General features: G+C 27.7%; 1 pseudogene; it reads right to left on the bottom strand.

Moving 5' to 3' along the window:
• Positions 1 to 4,969: 4,969 nt before the first annotated feature.
• LOC124928202 lies at positions 4,970 to 6,069 on the bottom strand (annotated as a pseudogene).
• Between the last annotated feature and the right edge of the window lie 1,137 nt (positions 6,070 to 7,206).

Here is a 7,206-nt window from a genome sequence, read left to right as displayed (position 1 = left end):
AGAAGCCCTTCGTGAAACGGAACCCATATGATCTGCAAATATCATCATCGACATAAGAACAATAAGATGAACAAAAAATGAACCAATATGAACCAATATGAACCAATATTAACAAATATGAACAAATATGAACCAATATGAACAGATTTAATTGATTTAGGGTTAGGGTTTCATTAAAAAGAACATAAATCGTTTAAAATGAAGATAATAGACAATAAGAACATAAATTGATTTAGGGTTTTCAGATGGAGATATTAGAAACATGAACATAAATCGATTTGGGTTAGGGTTAGGGTTTGAAATTAAGATATGGAAATAAGAGCATAAATCTGTATTATAAACATCGATTCAGGGTTAAGGTTTCTTATCTTTGTAGATTCAAGGCATAGCCAAAGTTGCTGTCGCCGAAGTTTCGTCGCCGCCACCGACGAACAAGAACAGAGAGAAGAGAGAGAAGAGAGAGAAGAGAGAGAAGAGAGAGAAGAGAGAGAAACGAAATGAAGAAAATGAAAAAAATTTAGTATATATATTCACACTGTTTCACTTCGCGTTTCGCGAAGTCCCTTCGCGTTACGCGAAAAGGGTAATTTCGTCTAAAAAAAATAAAGTGGTCACCAGATCAAATTTATTATTGGGTGACCACGGAGGCAAATAACCCAATTTTTAGGGTCATTTCGTCCAATTTCCCCCTTAAAAAGGTATAAAATTGTAACTACTATGACTAGATATAAAACTGTATAATTTTTTTCACCTTTTTTAACCTTATTAGTTTATAATTTTTTCTCTCAAACATTTAAATCCTTCTTATTTTTAACCTATATTTTTAATGCATTTTATTTTATTTATTAGATTAGATTTCATAAAATAGATCAAATTGTCTTAGTTGGTAATTTTATTTAGTTTTAATTTTAGTTTGACCTATAATTGAATAAATTCTTATAATTTCTTATTAATCATCCACAACTTAAAACAATTTATATAAAAGAAATGGAAGGCTCGGAAAATTATTGAGGTTCATTAATTTGTACGTGATTTTATCATTATACTTTATATTTAATAATATTAATTATTGATAAATATGTATTTAAGTATAGAAATTAAAATTAAAGAAACTATATAATCATATAACATTATTATTTATTTTTTAAAATATTTTTATTAGTTTAAATAGAATTAATAAAAAAAATTAATAAATACAAGAATAAAATAGTAAAATCAAACATAAAATTATAAAACCTATATAATTTATATCTCTTTATTATTTCAACCAAACATTAATCATCTATAAAATTTATATATCTTAATACTCATATACAAGTTATATCCCCTACATTTTATACCTAATACTATTAACCAAACGATTATTTTTATATAACTTTTATGTTTTACCTTTTCTGACCATTTTATCTTTACTAAAAATAATAAGATAAGAAACTTTATTTTGTATAAAATGTTTTGATAATATTTTTATTTAACTAATATAATTTATTGACCATTTTATTCTTAATAAAAAAATAATAATATAAGATAACTTTATAGGTGAATTTCTAAATTTTTAATAAATAATTCATACAACAATATAATTTGTTGTTTAAGTGTTAAAAGTGATTCTTAAAAGAACAAAAAAATCATGTTTCAATTCTTATTTAAATTTTTTATTATTAAATACTAAAAAATGAATAACTTATTTAATTTGGTATGAATTTTTTTTATTAAAATAAATAAAACTTTATTTGATATTAAATAATTTGATAATATTTTTATTTAACTTTTATATTTTATTTTATTTTATTTTGATTAATTTACCTTACTAAAAAATAATAAGGTAAAATAACTTTATTTGACATTAAATATTTTTATTAGTATTGTAAAAGGATTTTCATAATATTTTTATGAGTATTGTAAAACGATTTTCATAATATTAATTTTATTTTTTTTTTGTTAAAAAAGATTGTCCAACAATCTGACTTATGACCCAATGGAACAAAGGTAGACAATCGATTCAAACTTTAAACATATCTTTAAAAAAATATTATCCCTTTTAACAAAATAAAAATGATTCAAATGAAATACAAAATTAATATATAAAAAACTAGAAAATAAAATATTAATTAATTAAAATCCACACTTATCCCACAAAAAAATATCACATATAATAAGGTAAGATAATTTTTTAGGTGAATTTCTGAATTTTTAATAAATAATTCATACAAACAAATTATACCTTGGCAAATATAATAAAAATATGTTTAGTTGCAATTTATTTTATTTAATAATTTAAAATATTAAAACCGACTTGAATAATACAACTTTAATTTAAAAAATGAGAGAGTAAAATTTGGATATCAAAATATAAACTGAGTGATTAATTAAGAAATACTATATCTCTGATGATTTGGATTCTCGAACATTCTATTTCAACTTTTTATTTATATATATATAGCTTTATTGTAATTGATAACATGGCCATTTTTTATTTATGCATAAATAAGATTACCTTGCTCTTGTTAATTACAAACAATAATTGCTAAAGTTGTCTTAATTAAAATTATAAAATCCAGTATCACAAGTGATGAAAATATTGTCTTTGGTGTCTTCATGTCCAAGTTCAAAATTAGGTCGACCGTTTTTCTATGATAGTCATTGTTTCTAACACAAATTTAAAAATGTTTTTATATAGATGTGTAAAATTTCTAACAAGTTGTAATAGATTCGAATACCCACATGTTTGGACATTGAATAACCTAAGAAATTTTCATAAATTTCTAAAATTGAGTTAAGGGTACACGTCAAATATTTGTTAGTTGTCCATCTCTACTCCACGTGGCTACATTATGACTTATTTTTCATTTTAGATCGCTACAATTCTATTTTTTGTGATCCAAGTTTAGTTTTGCAGTTGACTAATAAGATATTGAAATCAAACCTAAAACATTTTATATACAAAAATAAGACTCATTGTCACTTAAACTATCAGAGTGAGTTTGATAGGAAATATTTTAATGGTACCATTAATTTCAAGAAGTGAGAATCTTTTTAATACTTAATTTGTAATTTGTAATGTATTTTATGTTTCAAATTTAATATTTTATGTTTCTAATTAAGTGTTATATTAATGGGCAAATTACCTGGGCGGCCCTCGAATTACTTCGTTCGCTCACTTTTAGCCCTCAAATTATTTTTTGAAACAAATCCCCCTTCAACTTTTAGAAAGGTCACCAATGGCCCTTCCGTCAACTTTTTGGTTAAACATAACGGTTTAAGTTAAATTTTTTTTATATATATTATCTTTAATCTTATTTTTATATTTATATATATATATATAATTATTAAATCGCTTATATATAATATTATATATATATATCTTTAATTATTATTATTAATTTTTATATTTATATAATTATTAAATCTCTTATATAAACAATTAAATTTAAAATGATGGTTCAAATAGTTCTAGTTTGATAACTTATTTGTAATTCAATTGTTTGTTGGTATGTAATTTAGTTGTTTTAAACTCAATTTGTGTTTTCAACTAAGTTAGGGTCCGTCTTACTTTGTTTCTTGAAACTCATTTTTCTATTTTGGGTTTTTTTTAATGAAATAGCATTAGTTGTTTTTCAAAAAAAAAAATATTTTACAAAAAATAATAATTTAAATATTTTAATAAAAGTAATAAATTAAATATATATATTTAATAATAAGTTTAAATATAAATAAATAAAGATAAAGATAAAATAAATAAATAAATTGAGTTTGAAAAGTAAAATATATTAGTTTGAAAATAAATAAATAAAATATATTAATAAACAGATTATTTTTAAAATGAATGAACAAAGTAAGTTGGACGAGAATCATAATTTGAAAATTGATTCTTTGAAATAGTTGTGATTTAACAATAATGGAATATTATAAATATTCTATTTAAATTTTGTTTATTTTTATTATTCTAAACTCTTTTAATTTTAGTTTCGTTTTGTTTATTTTTATTTTTTAGAATTTTATTTTATATAAAGTGTTTAATTTAGACCACTTATTATTATATATTTTTAAAAGAAATGATAGAGAACGAAAATAATATTAACAACGATAAGAATGATGTGTAGTTTTATAAATGGATTAAAAATATAAAACTATTCACTCATATTAAATTTTTAATCCACATATTAACACATCATTCCGTCATTTTTTTTAATACTATACCTGCTCCTTAATCTTTCTCATTTTTTTAATTAGTAGTAAATTAAATTACCTATGTCAAGATACCCAATAATGAATAAAGGAGACTTGTGAAGTTTCAAAGGGTGACATTGGTGGTAAATATTAGAATGAAACTGTTAAAATCTTGAAGAAGGAGAAGTAGAAATGTAATCTTATATTATCGAAAGTTATTATTCAAACAATTACCTATCTCCCTTATATAAGAGTTCAATACTAACTAATTAATCAAACTAACGAATCAGTTACTAACTAATTAACGGTTTAATAAACCGTTAGTTATTATTGTTACATTCTCCCCTCAAGGAGAAACGTAGTAGAAACAAAGTTTCACCTTGACAAAACAAGTCGATGAAACATCAAGCTACAATCATGCAGCCATTGTCTTCAGCAAGCCCAATTCAGCAAGCTTAATTTTTTTTAGCTATCCAATTTAGACAGCCGAGCAAACCAATTCAGCAAGCTCCATTTCTTTTTCAGCTACCCAACATAGACAGCCGAGCAAGCCCAATTCAGCAAGCTCCAAATTTTCTTTCGAACTACCCGATTAGATAGCTCAATCTTTGTTAGTCCAATCCACAACAATCATCGTGAATGGTCTTTTCTTCATTAGCGGTCAGTTTTCAACCTTTCCGGTTTTAGTTTTTCTTTTCTTCAAAGAAAGCCAATTTAGCATTCTTATGGTATTGACAAATTATGTCGTCAAATCCATTTCTTTCGGTGATCGCGAGAGAATCTTTATCTACGTCTTCAATCAATTCAATAGCCGCGAAATCGCTCTCTCCAACGACATCTTCACCGCATCAATCACAAGCTGCGTTTACCTACTAATGTTCACCCACTTCATCTCCAGCTTCGAACCCTCAAATATGATATCAGAAACCAACCTAGAGAATTCCCTCGCCATTAAAGCTTCTTGAGGAAGATCCGTCTCCACAATGCACTCACTCGGCATCGGTTCCCATCCTAGAGACAAATTGGACCAATTCGAACCAGAAACTGTATAGAACGATGCTCCTTTCTCCTCAAACTCCTCAAACGGTATTACAAAATCATGAACACATAAATCTCCTTTACTTCCTAAAACCCTAATATCCATCACATGATTAGCCAGAAAAGAGCAGTAGAATGTAGATGATCTCCAATCTCCCCAAGTCAACAAAGCAGAACAAGATAACAGAACGCCTAATTCTTTGAATTCCGGATCTGGAATAGCGGTTACCTTCTTCGGGAGATCGTAGTTCATACACCAAAGAATCGCGCAAATACAATACCAGCCGGCATCTCCAAGTACACCGAGAGAATCAAGGTCAGGTTGAACTCGGATGTCGTTCTTTAGAAATTCGGAATCGCCTTTGTAAGTTAATATACTGTGAATCGATTTGATTTGGCCGAATCGATCTAGATCGGAGAGAAATTCGTTCATCTTCATCTCAGATGATGCATCCACATCGTGGAATCCATATACTGTAAGCCATTCGATTCGCAGGCTTCAAGAATCTTGTCAAGCTCCGCCGTGTTCAGAGCCACCGGTTTCTCCAATAACACATGCTTTTTCCGATTTGCAAATATTGTGGCCCATTTCTTCCATCTCTTCAACTCTCCACTTCATTGATGATGACAGGGGAAGAAGAGGGAGCGCACAGTAATGAAGAAGGGATGAAGATCGAGGGGAGTGAAGAACTTCTGTCATGGCTACTACTTGGTTTCGATTCCAATTTTACCTTTTATTTCGGGAACAACGGGTAGAATCTCATCTTGATCTTCTTCTTCATTATTTTTGTTAATAGTTTCATTATCTCTCCAAACAAATATGTCATCAACATTTGAATCTTGTATATCTCCTTCTTCCATTTCAGAGTCACCATTTACTCTTCTCCTCCTCATCTTGATCTTGATCTTTTTCGCTACTCTTGCGAACTTTTTTCTTCTCTATCTTTTTGTCACCATTCTTGATTGTATCATGACCCATATCTTCAACAATGGAAAATCTCTCAGTGCATTCAACTAATTCATCTTTCATTTATTTCACTTCTTCAATAGTAATAATACAATAAAACCCTCCACCAGTGGCTTCTCCGGCCACCAGGAGAGGCAGCGAAAACTCTCCAAGATTTTTAACCTTGAAGCTCTGATACCATGTTAAAATCTTGAAGAAGGAGAAGTAGAAATGTAATCTTATATTATCGAAAGTTATTATTCAAACAATTACCTATCTCCCTTATATAAGAGTTCAATACTAACTAATTAATCAAACTAACGAATCAGTTACTAACTAATTAACGGTTTAATAAACCGTTAGTTATTATTGTTACAGAAACCATTCATGCGAAGAAGTAAGAATCTTTTCAATATTTATTTTGACCTTTAAATGAAAAGTGAACAAAAATTTATCAAACTTGGTCAAAATTTATTAAGGAGAATTGCATACATTTAGTGTTGAGTAATATTCCAATTCTCTAAGAAACATTTAGGATATTCAATTTTAAGGGGACCATGTATACCTCAAACTCTATGAACCATATTTGTCTAGTAGATAGAATCCATCCGGTCAGACAAACCATCGACAAAGGATTAGTGAAGTACCTGGAGTGCAGGATTCTCCAATTGATTGACTAAACACGTCATGAGTTACATTCATACGCGAAATCCAAATAAATTTGCATTAAAATAAGGTCGAATGGAAAACATTCATTTTAAAAGTCCACACAAATTGTTGTTGTGGATAAATGACATGAACTCCAATACCCCTGATTTGCATATGGTTCCCAGACTACTAGAAAGTTGGTTGATGATGTGAACCTGGAATTGATCATCGGCATTGATAGTTTTGGTGGCAAATAAAAGTGACAAAATAAGTATTACCGTGTATTTGCGCATGGTAGATGAATTGATGCAAAGCATTCTTAATTTAAAACAATTGTTTTGATTTCATGTATGTGTGCTAAATTGTTTCTAAGCGGATGTAGTTATCAATTCAATGTTTAAAGT

Source organism: Impatiens glandulifera, chromosome 2 (genome assembly GCF_907164915.1).
Source record: "Impatiens glandulifera chromosome 2, dImpGla2.1, whole genome shotgun sequence".
Classification (NCBI taxonomy): Eukaryota; Viridiplantae; Streptophyta; class Magnoliopsida; order Ericales; family Balsaminaceae; genus Impatiens; species Impatiens glandulifera.
This window is presented reverse-complemented; position numbering and strand designations above follow the sequence as displayed.